Source organism: Panthera uncia, assembly GCF_023721935.1.
Source record: "Panthera uncia isolate 11264 chromosome A3 unlocalized genomic scaffold, Puncia_PCG_1.0 HiC_scaffold_11, whole genome shotgun sequence".
Taxonomy (NCBI): domain Eukaryota; kingdom Metazoa; phylum Chordata; class Mammalia; order Carnivora; family Felidae; genus Panthera; species Panthera uncia.
The window spans coordinates 35,275,274-35,292,721 of record NW_026057578.1 but is presented as its reverse complement, the minus strand read 5'-3'; the positions used below and the strand labels follow the sequence as shown (position 1 = coordinate 35,292,721).

Sequence of the window (17,448 nt, the reverse complement as noted above, 5' to 3'; positions counted from 1 at the left end):
TGCTTAATAGCCCTATTGAAAATCATTAAAAGAAGCCCGAAGTCATCAAAGCCAGATTACACTCAAGAAAACAGAAACATTTTCAATGAATATAGGACACCAATCTTCTCCCCCCTCACCCGCAAGATGCCTCTGTTAGATCAGAGGAAAGGCAGACTTGCCTACTAAGTTTTTTAATGAGTTGCATTTCATTAGCTATTGCTCTTTTTTAACTCTGTTGTGTCTGAGAAACCTTTATGGTGCCTCTCCTGCCAGGCATTACACAGACCACTAGTGATTGCATATTACAAAGAGAAACAGCTGACTTCAGTAAATTTTCACCCATAACCCCGAGAAGACAGAGGAAGGTGTGTGTATGTGAGTGTGTGTTGCTGTTCCAGAAACTGGGGAGAGCTTACCCTGATCCATTCACCCTCACCTACCCAGCCTCTGTCTTGGTCAAGAACTTATTTGCTCATTTGAAGGATACACTGCCAGATGGTGGACAAGAATTAAGGGTGTCACCTATGGCCAGGGCCCTTTTAGTGATCAAACTTTGAAGTGCTTTCTGGCACCAGAGTCCATGTTAGACCATCCTGACTTTTGGAAATCTGGCACGTTGGCAGTTGTGTTCATTATACTCACTCAAGGGCTCCCCTGGACTCTGTAACCTCACAAACTCAAAGAAGCAGACCTTCAGGTCTTTTACCAAAACCAGGCTATGGGCTGCGTCGACACCTTCTAGGGAAGGGATCCCTCCAAGTCTTTTCAAGGACCTTTGGCTAGCAGATGACTGTGCTGCAGAGTCCTAGTGTGCTTCAGCAAACTTTTACCTAAAATGAAGAAACAGAAGCTTCAGACCCCCTATTATGGCTGAGCTGAAGGAGGAGGTGGAGGAAACTTTTCTGAGGTCAAGGAGGCACAGAGCAGATTGTATCTCAGAAGTTCCTGAGGCTATGGGACCTCCCATAGCATGGGAAAAGCCTCAAGGAAGGCAGGCCTAACTAGCCCACACATTGCCTTAAAAACATGATTTTTTTCTTCAGAGGATTCTGAATGGCTGTTTCCCTTACTGCTGCAAGCCCCAAGACGTCCTTTCCTGTTTCCCCTCCAGTACTCAAAGTGTTTACAAAGCAAGCAGCTCAGGATGGGGCCAACTGCTCAAAACAAGCCCTAGATTTATAGAAACTTCCACAAGTTCTCCCAAAGGCACTTCTCCACTGGCAGTGAGAGTAAGGCAAAGAGGTAGCCCTAGGCTGTCTTCTTCCAGGAGTCAATCCTGAGCCAAGAATCTGAGTGCAAGAGGTTTACTGGGGAAACTCCAGTAATCCCAACCCACTCTGCTGCCCTGGGAGACCAGGGAGGGGGTGGAGGAAGTCAACCAAGAAAGGGATAGAAGCCTAGCAAGATAATCTCATTCTGCAGGGAGTTCTGATATGTAAAATACACCCTAGAGGACATCCCACCTCAAGGCCAGTGTGTTGGGCTTTTGGACCAGTCAGTTATTGGTGAAAGCCACTCAATGGGACCAGGAGACAAAAACTCCCTGCATTTCTGGAAACCTGTAAGGATGAGGCAATCCTCTATGGGGTTATACACAGGCAATGCTTTGCATGGGGAAAGTCATAAGTTGCCTTTAGCAGCAAAACCTACAGAATCTGAGCAGTGGGCTGGTAGAAAGGATCCAAGGGGATGTCATGGGGGGCTACAGTGTCCACTATAGGAACTCTCTGGGGATAGATCTTCCTGCAGCTCTGGGCCAAGCTAGTTCTCAGAACTGGAGAGAAGATGTCTTGCCCAAAGCAGGTGGTAAGCCATCTGTGGGCTCTGTGGGAACACGAGGGCACATCCTGCTTATGGAACCTTGCCAGTCAGCAGGGTAGAAGGCCTGGCCAGGTCACCCCGAAACCTGCCTGGCCAGACCCTTTGTAGGTGTCAACACCTTTTTTCCAGTCCCAGGGTGTGGGTGATGCGTAGATAACAGAACGTTTTTGGGTCATTAAACTGCACACACTGCCAGACAACCCCAAATATACCTTTATAGTTAGTTAGTACTGAATGATATTCCAAAGGGGAATTGCCCTGCATGTAAAAATTACATTTTCAACCTTCATCACTCTAAGAAGTTCGACAAAAAGTCCTCAGTCTTGCTAAATGTCCACAACCTGTGGCTACTCAGCCACTCATCCAAAGGCCCTAATAATAGGGAATGATCACTGAATGCTTAGTGTCTGCCAAGCCCTGTTTAGATCCTTGGATGTAATAACACAGTTTAACAGTCCCAGCAACTCTATGTGAGACAGGTGCCTTAATTGTCTCCATTTTATGGATAGGACACCAAGGCACAGAGGGGTTAAGTGGATGGCCTCCAGTTCCACAGCTACTGAATGGCAGAGTTGGGATTTGAAGCTAGAGAGCCTGAATCCAGAGTCTTTGCCACTGATCACTGTGGACATTCAGCCCTAAGTGCTTATGAATAGATTCGGAATGAGATGAAACCAGAATTCCATCAATATTCAGTTTAAGACCTAGTGAGTGAATTCTACTTTAAAAGTTAGATCCCACTTTGACCCTTGTCTACTCTTCTTATAGTTTAATAGGTGAGAAATGAGAGATATGGGTAAAGGGAGGTGATCCCGCAGTTCTTAGTATCCACAGAGCCTCATTCTTAGTCTATGGTTTTTCTATCTGCCATAGTGTCTCATTCAGGGTCTTCAGCTACTTTCTTCCTTGAAAACAATAATTAAGAGCTGCTAACATTTACTAGATCCTTTTTTTATATTTTATTATTTTTTATTTTTTAAAAATGTTTATTTTTGAGAGAGAGAGTGCGAGCCAGGGAGGGGTAGAGAGAGGGGGACAGAGGATCAGAAGCAGTCTCTGCCATCAGCACGGAGCCTGATGAGGGGCCTGAACTCATGAACCACAAGATCATGACCTGAGGCAAAGTCAGATGCTTAACCGAACAAGACACCCAGGCGCCCCTATTAGGTCCTTAATATAATATACACCAGGTTCTTTACTAGGCACCACATGTGCCATTTTATTTCATCCTAGTTATATGCCTGTGACATAGGAGCACATTATTATCTTGAATTTTTCAGATAGAAAAATCTTAGGCAAGCTTAAATATTTTGCCCAAGGTTACACAATTAGCAAGTAACCAAAACCTAAATCTCTTTTATTATAGAATCAATTGCTTTAATTAGTGTCAAGAAAAATTATCAAAAACTTAGAAATGAAGCAAAAGGACTATAGCATCCTTCTATAGCATACAAAAACATTGTCTAATAGACTCATCCAAGGATCATCTAATTTTCTGAGGGAATATGCTTTTGTTTTGCTTACTATTTTTTTCCTTTCTCTTTCAACTGCTTTATTGGTATATGATTGATGAACAATAAATGTACATATTTAAAGCATAGAATGTGACACATTTTGTCAGAGGTACTTTGCTATGAAACCATCACCAGGATCAAGGTCATAAATAAATCCATCACTCCCAAAAGTTTTTACTATTTACTCTCAATTAGAGACCAGACTATCAATTTAGATGTTACCTTATAGAAAACTGAGCAAATGACCTTCATTCAGTAGAGATGCAAATGATTTCTTTGGTAGAAAAGATAATCCCAAGTGTTACAGTTTTATTGCCCTATAGGACATTAATCAGTTTCATACTTAGCTGAGAAATTCATATTATTATTCCTTTCTTGACTGTCTATATAAATCTTTGTTCCTCAAATGCTCTGTGAATGAGCTTTTCAGCCTCCTGGTTCACTAATGACATGAGTGAACCCCTGACATATATTCACTGTATGTTGGTAGAAGAGTCATGGTTTAACTCTGGAAATTGTATTTTGTCACTACTGAGTTTGCGTATGTGCATCTCAGAATGAGTTGATGTGTCCTCGTCCATAGGCCCTTCCAGACAGCAAATCAGGGCACATATTGTTTTATCCACCTAACAATGGTAAAGCTCTAGATGTTTCTAGAAGATCATAGCTGCCATGGTAGAAAGCAAGTCTGTGATTCTCCCTCATTCTTATTTGGTACATACTGGTGGAGTGACCTGGCAAACACTGTGTCCAGAGAATTTGTGCCTTGAGTCTCCCTGAGTTCCTGTTCTTTCTCTTCCAACATACTTGAGATTTTTTTCTCCATAGCTATACAAATATCTAAAATTTCCATAAATTTGCTTTCTAGGAGGTGGGTATCATAGACAAACAGGCTTTTCTGGGTCTGTGGTCCAAGCAGCTAGAACCTCGAGGGGATGTGATAAAAATGAAAGATTTCATGAATAACAAAATGTTAAGACAAAAGCCACCAGGAAAGGTTAGCCTGTCTTAATCACAAGTGCAAACATCACTCCCTTCAAATAGATTTATGTGTTGCTTTTCTGAGGTAGTGGTAGGTTTGTTTAACATTTTCCAAGGAATCAGATCTCATGCTTATTAATCATTTGCTCCCTCAGGAGCAAACCTGATGAAAATTGCTTACCTATTTAACTTTGACTGTAACCCTCCAAACCCCTGTCATTTTGTTTGCCAGAATATCACCCCTCCTTATCTGGCCAGCTTCCATCCGGCCTTCAAAATTCAGTACAAATGGCATCTCCCAGAGGAGGCTGGTAGCCTGGGCCATGGCTCCTCTGGATTCAGGTGTCCTGGCCTGGCAGTTTTCACCTTGTACTACATTGGTCTCTTTATGTTATCTACATCCCCCACCACCCTAGGCAGGTTCTCAAAGAGCACCCTTTTAGTACCAGGGGCTAGTACACAGAAATCATGGAGTAAATAATTTGAGGACAAAAATCATAGCTCATACTTCTTCATAACATTTGTGTTTGACATGATGCTATGTCTCAAACTTGAGTAGGCACTCATATATACGTTGCTTAATTATTTCCTGCAGCTTTCTGGCACTAATCTTCCTTTGACCATTTTTGAGGCAGTATGTTGTCATGTTAATATTAATTAATGTAAACATGTTAATATTTATTAGAGAGTCCAATAAGCAACTTAAGAAATTATACATATGCACACACACACACATACACACACATACATTCATTCACTGGTACTGAAGGCTTATGAGCAGATGCAAATGTTAGAGAAACACATGAAGGTTTCTCTTTTGGAGAATTTAGAGACTACTCTTGGCCAGCTGGATGTTATTTTTGTGGGGGCCTGGTTAATACACCCAGAAAATGTATACCCATGCACCGTTTATCAGTGGGCTCTGGGTCTAAGCGAATGGAAGGTTATCAATATCTCCCAACACTGAAGTCGTGAAGCTGTACTTTACACTCTTCCACTTATTTAGACTTGACCAGCTTCTTTAGAAATGCCCTGGACACCAGAATCAGCTCTATTTCAAAACAGTTTGTGGATTTTGGTTGAAGACTATTTTAGAGGTAAGTAGTTGTCTGAAGAAAATGGGTTCCCTAACTAAAGAAACAGCATTTTTAAACATAAGTATAGAATCAGAGATCTTAAAAAGGTCTTGAAAGTTAAAGTCAGGTTTTTTTTTCTTTATGAAGAATGTTGGCTAACTGAGTGCTAGCTAGCATATGGTCCAAGAGTGGCAGCATCCGTCAGCATACCCAGGAAACTTGCTAGAAATACACGTTCATGAGCCCCATTCTAGATCTGCTGAATTGGAGTATGAGGGTGCTGCCCCCAAATTTGTTTTAACAATCTCTCCATGTGATCCTGATGGTCATGAGTCTGGGACTTGCAGAATCAGAAGTTTCCAGAAGGCCAGCTGTCCTTGGGAAGCAAAATAATTAGTTCTGCAGGTTCTCCATAAAATCACTGGGAGAGCCTGGAAAAACCAGATTCTTGGGCTCCAACCTCAGAGATTCTAATCGAGTAGGTTTAGAGTGGGGTTTATGAACTGGCATTTCTACCAAGTCATATGGTGATTCTGCTGGTCCCCGGACCACACTTTGAGTTGTGAGGACAGACACCCAGAAAGCTATCAGCTCATCCTACGTGGCTACAAAAGCTATACTCCATCTAGCTGGAACATCATGAAAGCTTGGTGACTACAAGGAGGGGTTTTCCTTTTCTTATAAGAAACCTGGCAAAATATTACCAGGCTCTTTGCTATTTAAAAATAGCACAGAAGTCTTTGGAGCATGTTTCTTTCTGTAGCTTCAAAAGGCAGTATCTTCATGCATTTTTTTTTTTCCTTTTAGATCTTTTTTGATGAGGACAGTTAAATATCAGCATTATCCATCCCAGGGCTTCCCAGCTAGAGCCCCTCATGAAGGAAATGAATGAATAAAGAAGGAATAACTGCAATCTTTGCATCTCACAGAAATGCCTGACTGTCACAGAGGCTGCATCTAAATCCTGAACCATTTCCTTGAGTGCTACAGCGTCAAGAGAAGAAAAGCCCACTCATTGTTTTCCATGAGAGTAAACTGGACAAAGAAAATAACAGAGTTGACCAGCTATGTGTCCATGACCTACTTACTAAACCTCTCTGAACTTCTGTCTTTCCATCTGTGAAGCAGAATTAACATTACATAACTAAATTCTGCTGTGAGCAGAGCTACTCAGTGTGGTTCGTGGACCAGTAGCATCAGCATCACCTACGACTCTGTTAGAAACACAGTGGGGCACCTGGGTGGCTCAGTCGTTAAGCGTCCAACTTGATTTTAGCTCAGATCATGATTTCACGATCTTGAGATTGAGCCCTTCATTGGGCTCTGTGCTGAGCATGGAGCCTGTTTGGGATTCTCTCTCTCCCTCTCTCTCTAAAATAAAAAAGAAATTAAAAAAAAAAACACAAAGAAATGCAGAGTCTCAGGCCCCACTCCAGACCATCTGAATCTTAACATCCAGAGGCAGGGCTCAGCAATTTGTTTCAACAAGTCCTCTAGGGGATTCTGATGCACACTGAAATTTGAGTAACACTGAATACGATGACTGACAGAAGATTCTAATGGTTAAGAATGGCTTAAGGAAGGGCATCTGGGTGGCTCAGTCAGTTAATTGTCTGACTTGGGCTCAGGTCATTATCTCACGACTTGTGGGTTCAAGCCCCACGTTGGGCCCTCTGCTTACAGCTCAGAGTCTGGAGCCTGCTTCAGATTCTGTGTCTCCCTGTCTCTCTGCCCCTCCCATGCTCATGGTCTCTCTCTCTCTCTCTCTCTCTCTCTCTCTCTCTCAAAACTAAACATTAAAAGAAACAAGTGGCTTAAGAAGTGTGGCTGCAGTTTTTCAAATGCTGACTGTACTACTAACTTGCTGTGTGATCTCAGGCAAGGTGTTTAGCCTCTCTGAGACTTATTTTCCTCATGACAAAAATCATTGCTACTGTATGGATTAAATGAGGTAACACATGTAAAGGAACAGAAGGCCTGAAATGTAGGGCTCAACAGATAGTATCATTGGATATTTAAGTACAGATAAAAACAAAGCCAATGTTATACCATATATAATATAGTAATTTATTTATAATTATTGCCTCTGAACCATCAGACCATTGTTGAACATTTTTGTTCTTTTTGTATACTTTTCTTTACACATTTTTTTTTCTGCAATTACCATGAATTGCTTTTATAACCAGAAGAAACACTATAAAAATGATTTGTGTTCAAGGAGGACAAATGTTAACAACTGAAGTAGATGAGGTGTTATGTTTGGCTATGCAATAGTTCATGGGTCCTCATGGGTCTCCCTATACCCGTGCCCTTCCATATAGCCCAGCATACCTTGTATTGGCTTCTGAACATACATGAGTGAGTCTGATCATTCCCATGTAATCAATCAGGAAGAACAACTTCTTAGGCCTCATTACCATTGGCATGGGCTTAAGATATCCATAAAACCATCAGGTGAATGAACCAGACTAGCTTAGTGGATCATGAGATAGATCTTCATGAGATAAGTCATCTTACCTAAGGCCATTCTAGACCAACTGGTTCCCAGCTGACCCACCAACAGGCCACAGAGTGAGCTCAACCAAGACTGAAAAAAACTGCTCAACTGAACTCAGCTCATATTGTTGACTTGTAGAATCCTGAGCTAAATAAATGAATGCTGTTTGAAGCTACTACATTTGGGAAGTTGTTACCCGGTGAAAGCTAACTGATATACTGGGTATACCTCAAGAGTTGGCTATAGTGTCATCATCCTGTTCTGCCTTCCATACCCGGCAGCCAAACTTTTCACTCTTTTATGTTAGGAGCTTTACAGACAGTTGAACTATCAGTATGAGTAAGCAGCAGGCAGCAAGTAGAGCAGAAATAAAGCATGCTTGGAAGGCACATCGGTAATGGAAGGTGCTGTCTTCACATCCTTTAATAAAAGAAAATAGGCCAAGAGAAAAGAAAGAAGCATGACTTAATATAAATTTTTCATATGGCATATCAGGAACAACCAGTAATTCTATTCTTAGTCTTTTCCTCTATTGATGCTGAAATTTATTTTCAGGTTAATGTCTATATTGGTCTAAAAAGGAATACTGAAGTTGTGGGCCAGGACAGGAAGAATGTAGTTGGTAAAATAAAATGTTTTCATCAGATTTCATTTCAGGAGGCTAAAAAAAAAGTCGATGCAGGGCTGAACCCAGATGTCACTGTCAATCTGCCCAAGTGATTGTTGGTGGCACATCTTTACTGCTCTGCTGATAGCCATCAATTAATGAGTCATCAGGCACAGTAATCTGGGCAGAAGCAGGGTGTTCTCTGCAGCTTTAGGGAGTAAGAAAGTCCTTGCCTTAGCTGTTGAGACATTGCCTATGCTTTTCTACCTTTTGGGTCATATAGATTTTAATTAGATGAATTACTCCATCTTGAGTGCCTAGAAGCACCATAGATGACACACCATTAACTTGCTGTGTCTAACCTCTTTGTGTGTGCGAATCCTTACAACCTTATTATCATCACCCCTATTTTAGACACAAAGAAATGAGGAACAGAAAGAATAAAGAGCTTTCCCCTAGGTCTTAGGCCAGAGCACCTGCCATTAACCAGATCGGGACCAGAGGCCAGCACAGTGCATGGACATGGCAGATGCTCGATAAATAACCGTGTCTGACTTACCCTATAAGCCCTAATAGGGACGTTGCACCTGGGGGGGGGGGGGTGGCTGAGTGCCCTTGGGGAATAAATATTAGTGATGAGTATTGATTTATTCTCCTCTTCTACCTGTGTATTTCCACTTGAAGGGCCACTCTCAGCACATCTATTCTTTCTGGAAATTCAGTTCAAAGAATTGAAATTCTTTAGAGCTCAAACAGTGGCAATTGGGTAGGAAGGTTAGTAGATTTGTCTGGAAAGTGACTTATCCCACCAAGCAAGCAGTTTGCACTCAGGTTCTATGTGTGGATGATGACAGAAGTACCTCCTTCACACACCCATCACTGTCAGGGTAGCTTTGCCTCTTTTCTCTCTTCTCTGTAAGAGGTGTTAGCCAAACATCAACACTTGCATCAACTCTGTAAGATGGGTTAGCCAAGCATCAACTCCTAGGTTCAGCATCTTTCAGTCTTTATTGATAAGAATCTTGCAAGTGTAATTTGCTCTCCTTCTCAATAAGTAGGTCAGCCCCTTTTATCTCTTTCCTTCCATCTTCTACTCCCACCTCACATACCCATACAGATGTGCACAGAACATGTACGCCCACCATTCTTTCTTTTGTTCCAAACCAGAAAAATTCAATGTGATACTGTTCTTTGAAATACAATGACTCAGAATTGGTTCAGAATCAGTATGTCCCCAGCAAAACCACCAGAATTCTGCGTTTTTCCAGCAGGCTTCAGACAGAAGTGGAATCAACATATTCAAGCATAAAGTGAATTCCAGTGAGCTCCACTAAATAACACCAGTGCTTGAGAACACTCTTTACCTGGGCTGAAAGACATGTTACTTTGAAGTCTCAGATGTCAGCAAAAGTATGTTAAAAATTTAATTATGATGTAAATGAACATACTTTTATTTCTTGCCGATTTTGGAAGCAGAAAGTCTATTTTATATGGGGACATGATGGGACAAAGGAAGTGACATAGCTTGTGATTTGCATATGCTCCTGAGGTTTCAAATCTAGATGCAGCTTCAAATACGGAAATAATAAGCAAGTCACAGTATCTTATCATGAGTCTATGTAATTATAAATCCACTTCAAAACACATATTGAGCATTTACTGTGTGGGAATTTTTAGTGTGTGGATGTGTAAAAGACAGATAAGATAGCATTCCCTTCACCAAGTTTGTAGTTGCATTCGGGTGCAAGAATATGGATCTGGGGACACCCCCAGGGTGAAGACCTAAATGCAATACTCTGAAACCCAGGGAACCAGTATTTTTTTATAGTCTCACAGATTCACACGAATAATAATTTTCCCAAAACACATTTTGATAGCTAATCTAAGTTCTCACAATCAGGAATTTCCTTTGCATTACCAAACTCCTGACATAAAAATGAAGGAGGACAGATTGAATTTTGTACGTGTGGAAGACAAGCATGAGGATGTGTATTGAATGGTCCAGATTCTTTTATGCCAACCATCAGTTCCAGTTATTGAAAGAGGTGTCCTACGCTCTCTATGTCCCTAATATCAAAGACATGCCAAATTTTCCCAAGTGCACATTAAAGAGTTGAGAAAGCAAGTGAGAAGATGAGAGAGAGGAGACTTCTCAGGGAAAGAATACCTAACATCAGCTGCCTTTTGGGGGGAACCAGAATGTTCCTTAATCTTTCCAAACACCCCTGCTCTCCTTCCTCTACCCTACCCCACACTTGCCTGGTATATGATGACCTAAGATTTCATGGATATTTTCTCTGACTGGGCTCCCCTCCCTCACCAGGCCAAGCCCCCCTTTAAATAGTCTCACAACACACAATGCTACTTATTTGTATCATTTGGTGTAGTGTAGCGGTTACCAACATGGACTTGAGAGTGAGGCTGCCTCAGTGCAAATGGCTATGCCACTCACTAGCCATGTGCCAAAGTTAGCCACGCTCCTTAACCTCACTGTACCTCAGTTTCCTTATCAGTAAAATGGGGATAATAGTAGGTGTCACCTCCTAGGCTTTTTATGAAGACTAAATGAGTGAATATTCATGAAGATGATCAGAACAGTGCCTGGCATATGGTAAATGCTAAATAAGTGTTCATTTAATAAGTAAACTTTGTGGAATGAGTTGTTTAATATGTCCTCATATGTAAGTTCCAACTTATTGGTTTGTGTCACTGAGGTATACTACATACCTGTACACAAGGTGGGAGGAGGGAAGGCATTACTAGTATTATTACCACTATTGGTAGTTAACACTTATGGCAGGTTTGCTCTATGCCCAGCAGGACAGTCACAACTTTATATTCATTATGTAACTAATCTTTTCAATAACTCTTAGAGATAGATACTCTATTGACACCCATTTGTCAGATGAGGAAACTGAGGCAGGGGACTAATAACCTGCCCGAGGTAATACAGCCAGGGAGTGCTGGTTCATTCCCAGTGGGCTGGAGGAACATGGCAAGTCCTGGACCATCTGACAAAGCTTGCACTGTAGTGACTGGGAACAAAGCAAAGAAATTAGGACAGTATGGTGGCCATGAAAATGTGCCCTTCAGATTTTTGCCTGCAGGTAGGGCTTGATTACCAATTCCCTTCATACACATACACACACATCTTGATGGTGGGCTAGACTCAGTGTCACGTTTCCAAAGATTAGAGTCTCATCCAAAGATGAGAAGGGAAAAATAGTAACTTCACAGTGGTGTCACCTGGCAAACACTACCTTGGGTGAATAGTCAAGTGTAACATCACCAGTGAGGTCATAGGGATTTGCTATACGTCCTGACATGAGGTGATGAGTAGGGCACTTCGCTTTTGCCATGTTCTTTCTCAAAACCCATAACCCCAGTCTAATGATAAGAACAACAGACAAACCCAGATTGGGTACCTGGCCAATGCTCCTCAAGATTATCAAGGTCACAAAAAACAAAGAAAGAGGGAAAACTGTCACAGAAAGGAGACAGGGGAGACACAACTAAATGCGATGTGGTCCCTGGATTGGACCGTGGAATAGGAAGAGAACATTAATAGAAAATCTGGTGGGATCCACATACAATTTGGAGTTTAATAGTAATGGACTAAGGTCAATTTCCTAGTTGTGACAAATGTACCACAATAATGTAAGATGATAACCATGGGGGAAATTGGATGAGGGGTATAGATTCTGTGAGGGGAGACGTATGCTATCTTCACAACTTTTCTGCAAATCTAAAATTATTCCAAAATAAAAAGTTTATTTAAAACACCCCCAGGAATTGTCATTACATTGGTTTAAGATATGGCCTGGGTTTGGGAATTTTTATAAGACCCTAGGCAATTCTGATGTGCAGAGAGATTTTGGAAACCACTGATCTACATTCTTTTTTTTAATTTTATTTTATTTTTAATGTTTACTTATTTTTGAGAGACAGAGCACAAGCAGGGGAATGGCAGAGAGAGAGGGAGACACAGAATCCGAAGCAGGCTTCAGGCTCTGAGCTGTCAGCACAGAGACCAATGTGGGGCTCGAACTCATGAGCCATGAGATCATGACCTGAGCTGAAGTCTGATGCTTAATGGACTGAGCCACCCAGGTATCCCCCAGTGATCTACATTCTCAAGAGCTACACAGTTGAGCGGTAAAGCCAGTTTTTAAGTAAAGTCACAAGGGACAGCTGTGTTAAGATGGCCCTACTTCTGACCTACTGGTTCCTTCTCTGCTATCACAGTGCAGTGGTTCTTCCCAGAACCACACTCCTTGAGAATAGGCCACATATACTCTCATATTTACTCTCAGAAACACATTTAGATCTCTCTGGTGGGAGACTCTAAGGTACTGGTTAGGACCTAATCCTAATCTTCTTTTAGGTTAGCAAAACAGATATTCAGATATAACCTTTGTAGAACCACAGTAAAATGGAGTTACTTATGTCAAGGACAAAATGGATATGGTTAACAGGTGCATTAAGGAAACATAACCTACCCTTATAGGAATTTACAGTTCTTCTCTGAAATCAGCAGAGGACTCAGCCAATCCCCAAAACTCCAAGTCTATCCATGCCATCTCTGGACTCATTGTTTCCCTGACTCAGCTACCCCGATCCAGACAAGAAAGAAGACCACTATGCAACCAATCAGCTGAAAAAACTAAATAACGTCTGTATTTATCCTACAAAAACTCCTTAGTCTGTGAGCAACTTGGAACTCACTGTGCCCACAGCCTTGGTTTTCCTGGTTTGCAAATCAAAAGCCTTGCAATACACTCATCTCTCTACTTTGTTTTATTTAGTATGCAGTTTGGTTTTTTGACACCTTCCAGCATGCACTGAATTTATTCCTGAGAAGCTGGGTGAATGGAACACCAGTAAATCAATTCCTATTTTAGGTGCATAGTGGGAGCTGACTGCTTAAAGATTTTTTGACAAGAACCTGTGGGCAATGAGAGCTTCCTCTTATAACAGACCTCCCATGTTAGCTCATTTAATTTATTTTAAAAATTGGGGGACTAGTGTTTTCTTGCAGCAGAGTGCTTCATAGCCTGGTCATGTCCCCTCCTCAGCCAAGAAAGTCATGGCTACTGTAATGGTAATGGATGCTGGAGGTGCCCTGTCCAGATCCTTGTTACTCTTTCCTGGCAGGTGCGCTGGTTCCCCAGATGCACAAACACGTCAGCTTTGCTCTTGTCTCAGGGCTTTGCGCCAACCTTCTGAAATACTCTCCCCACCATGATGGGTCCCTTCTCATCTGCAGCTTAACTCCCATCTCCTAAGAGGGGTCCCCCCTACCTCAGTCTCATGTTACCCCCACAACCCACTCCAACCTCCTGCTTAGCTTCTGGCCCAATCTGATACTGCAGTGTCTATCTGTTTGTTCACTATTTGTCTCCTCCCACTAAAATGGTATTTCCACGAGAGAAGTTCTTGCCTGACGTTCACCCCTGTTTTCCCAGTACCTATAGCAGCATGAGGTGTGTAATAGATGCTCAGTAAATATGTGGTGAATGCCAGGAGGAGGCAGGGAGAATTGATGCTATGGGCTCTAACTCTGAGTGGTGAGGATCCACAGGGTTCAACCCACCCAATGCCCTCTGAGGCCCAGGAGGCAGTTCCAGGCTACCTGTAGGTCACTGAATGAAGAGACCACCCTTGTCCTGATTGTACCTCCTCTGCCAGCCTGCCCCTTGAGGTCCATCTCGATCCCTGTCTTTCTAGCCAAGGCCCCCACTGCTCTTTCTGGCTCAAAGCAGTCTGGCTTTGGCAGGGTTCAGTATGCTAAGAGCCCCACAGTCACACTGACCTCCCATGAGCGGGGTGGAAGAACTCTTGAGTGGCTCTGTGGAAGCTCAGCGAGGCTGCACGACGTCCCTATTACCCCCAGCAGCTACTTCCCAGAGGCATTTTCATAGCTCATGCCAGGAACCTCCCCTCCCCAAAACCTGCAGTGATTGCTGGCCCCACAGAATGATCGGAGCCATTGGCATCACTCTGCAGGATGCTAACAGCAAACACTGAAAGTCAAATCCTCTAGGGCCCCCTGCCTGCTCTTCCAGGACTCCGTAAGCCTCATCTCTTCTGGAACGATGATTGTGGATTGAGGCAATCAATGTCAGGAAAACGCACGCAGGCCCCAACACAGGCCAGCAGGCAGGTCTGCAAATATCAAAACTACCCAGTTCAGAATGAGGCCTGGCCGCTGAGAAATGGCCATTTGGGAGGCCCCTGACCGTGTGATGTGGATCCAGGTGCTCTCTAGAGTAGAAGTATGTGGATGGTTGAAGGAAGAATTGGGTATTCCCTAGTGTGGGAGGCAGAATTCTGAGATGACTGTCACAATTCCCATGCCTGGCACACAGGCTCTGTGTGGAATCTCCTCCCACTGAGTGTGGGTGGCATCTGTGAATATGACAAGATGTCACTCTGTAATTAGGTTATATTATATGGAAAAGGTAAAGGGATTCTACATGTGTAATTAAGGTCCCCAAACTGTTGATTTTGAGACCATTGAAAAGGAGATTATCTGGGCATGGGCCTGCCCTGATCAGGTGAAAGCCCTGAAAAGAAGGTGCTGGTCCCTCTCAAAAACATTCTGCTGCCAGCCTTGAAGAAGTAAACTGCAATGTTGTGAGAGGGCCTGTCAGGGGCAGTGCGGTAAGGAACTGAGGATGGTTCCTGTCTGAGAGCTCTCAGGTAACTGGGCTCTCAGCCCTAGGATGCAAGAAATTGAATTCTGCCAACAACCTGAATGAGCTTGGAAGGGGACCTCAGGCTCCCGATAAGAATGCAGCCAGAGGGTATTATGCTAAGCGAAATTAGTCAGTCAGAGAAAGACAAATATCATATGACTTCACTCATGTGAGGACTTTAAGACACAGAACAGATGAACATAAGGGAAGGGAAAGAAAAATAATATAAAAACAGGGAGGGGGACAAAACAGAAGAGACTCTTAAATATGAAGAACAAACAGAGGGTTACTGGAGGGGATGTGGGAGGGGGGATGGGCTAAATGGGTAGGGGCACTAAGGAATCTACTCCTGAAATCATTGTGGCACTATATGCTAACTATATGCTAACTAATTTAAAAAATTAAATTAAAAAATTAATAATAATAATAATAATAATAAAGACTTATAAATAAATAAATAAAATAATGCAGCCCCAGTAGCTTGTAAGAACCTGAGCAGAGAGCTCTGCCACGTCATGCCCAGACTGATGACCCATGGAAACTGTGAGATAATAAATGTGTGCTGTTGCAGCCTCTGGTTTTGCAGTAATAGTGTTAACACAGCAATAAATAAGAAATGCATCTGGGTTCTAGAAAGGCCTTGGTGCATTCCCGGTGCTGCCTCCTGAAATCAGAGGGCTTCTACCCGCTCCAGTCTCCCTCTGCTCCTCCACTTAGGGAAGCCTCATGGGTATAGTGGTGCAGCGTGGGGACTCTACTTAACAAGGGTTAATTTAACAAAGTCACAACAGTATCTTTACTTATGAGTGAGAGTTTGGGGTTGGATGCTTCCCAACATTTCTTCCATCTTGAGCTCCCCTGATGCTACGATGTAACCTACACACAGCACAGCACACTGCGGGGTTCCAAAGTGCCTCGAGAGGTAGGATCCAAGATGGGGTTCAAAACTAGGTCTTGAGTGACCAAAGGCCCCTACTCTTCGTTCTCTGCTAAAACACTTTGGATTTTGTCATTTACATGGTCTAGTTGGACCCTTGGTATAACGTTTGCACTCACTGATCTACAACATGCCATTTTCCATCACAGGCTTCAGCCCTATTGTTTCACGTCTCACCATTTCCAACTTGACTGTCTGGAGAGGTGGAGAGAACAGGCCACTCACCAATACTGGCTCTGAAGCACCAGACGTGGTATTGGCACTGGTGCTCTACTGACACTGTTTTTCAAAATGATGGGATGTGTTCATGAAGCCAGACATATTATCCTGAAAATGGTGCTGTGCAGTGTTGTTCTGCACCCCACCTGCCCCCTTTATATTTCTTTGCCACCTGGAAGCTGCAGCTCTGTGTTTACCGCAGGGTATCCTCCAGAGACTGTGAGAGCTGATGCCTTCCTCTCACCCCCCGCTGGCAAGCTGGAATTAATTATTCCCTCTCCCGGTCCTCATCTCATGCCATTTTATTTTTAAAATATTAACAACAGTAAATTGGGACTTGCATTTTTGCTCAAAAACAAACCATTTGGTGCCTGTTTGCTTGGGGCCCACAGGTGAAATTAGCCCTAAAGTCACAAGATGTCATGAAGAGAGGGTTCTCTGATCCCTTCGGCAGGATACCAGAAGCAGCAAAACCTGCCAAAGTGCTTGATGGATACTGGTTGGAGGAGGACAGATCATGAGTGGGTGTGAGTTGGGTGTTTAAGGACCTAGAGAGTCAAAGATGTGATGAGGTTGGAGAAAGAGGTCATCGTGCCCAGGGTCAGGGGGCCTGGAGGATGGGAGGGACAGCCCACTGCCCTGAGAGAGGATTTGGAACACCAAAGAGGCAGGGGTTAATTCCCTGGAGCCAGCTTGAGAACAAGATATAAAAGAACAGGACAAAGAGGGGAGAGGGGAAGGATTCCGGAAAATGGTGGTACAGGGGCTGGGCGTGGTTGAGCTTTCTCTCAAATCAGCAGAATGGTCTCCTGACCTGACTGGGTGGGGGATATACTGGATGGAGCTGAGACCTGAAGGTGGACCAGGATGGGAATCTCAGCTCTGCCGTTTTCAAGCTGAGGGACTTAAGGTAATTTATTTAACCTTACTGCAACTCAGATTTCTCATCTGTAAAATGAAACTAATAATACCTCCTCGCAGGTTGTCATGGGAATCAAATGAGATGATGTATGCAAAAACCTTAGTTTACTGCATAGCACATTGATGCCAAATAAATGGTACCCAGCAGGAGCCCAATGAATAGGTGTTGAACAAACACAGGACTAAACCATTAAT

At 43.0% G+C, this 17,448-nt stretch overlaps 1 protein-coding gene and 1 long non-coding RNA gene across 2 annotated transcripts in view; one reads left to right on the top strand and one right to left on the bottom strand.

The window, feature by feature from the left end:
* The window catches only part of LOC125936814 (uncharacterized), a 34,061-nt gene extending 27,623 nt beyond the window's left edge, over nucleotides 1–6,438 (top strand). Inside the window, exon 2 of the long non-coding RNA XR_007462132.1 lies at nucleotides 6,182–6,438. This is a non-coding gene — a long non-coding RNA (uncharacterized LOC125936814). The remainder of the gene's footprint in view (nucleotides 1–6,181) is intronic.
* The window catches only part of SNAP25 (synaptosome associated protein 25), an 84,751-nt gene that overhangs the window by 50,791 nt on the left and 16,512 nt on the right, over nucleotides 1–17,448 (bottom strand). The gene's annotated exons all lie outside the window — the stretch shown is intronic.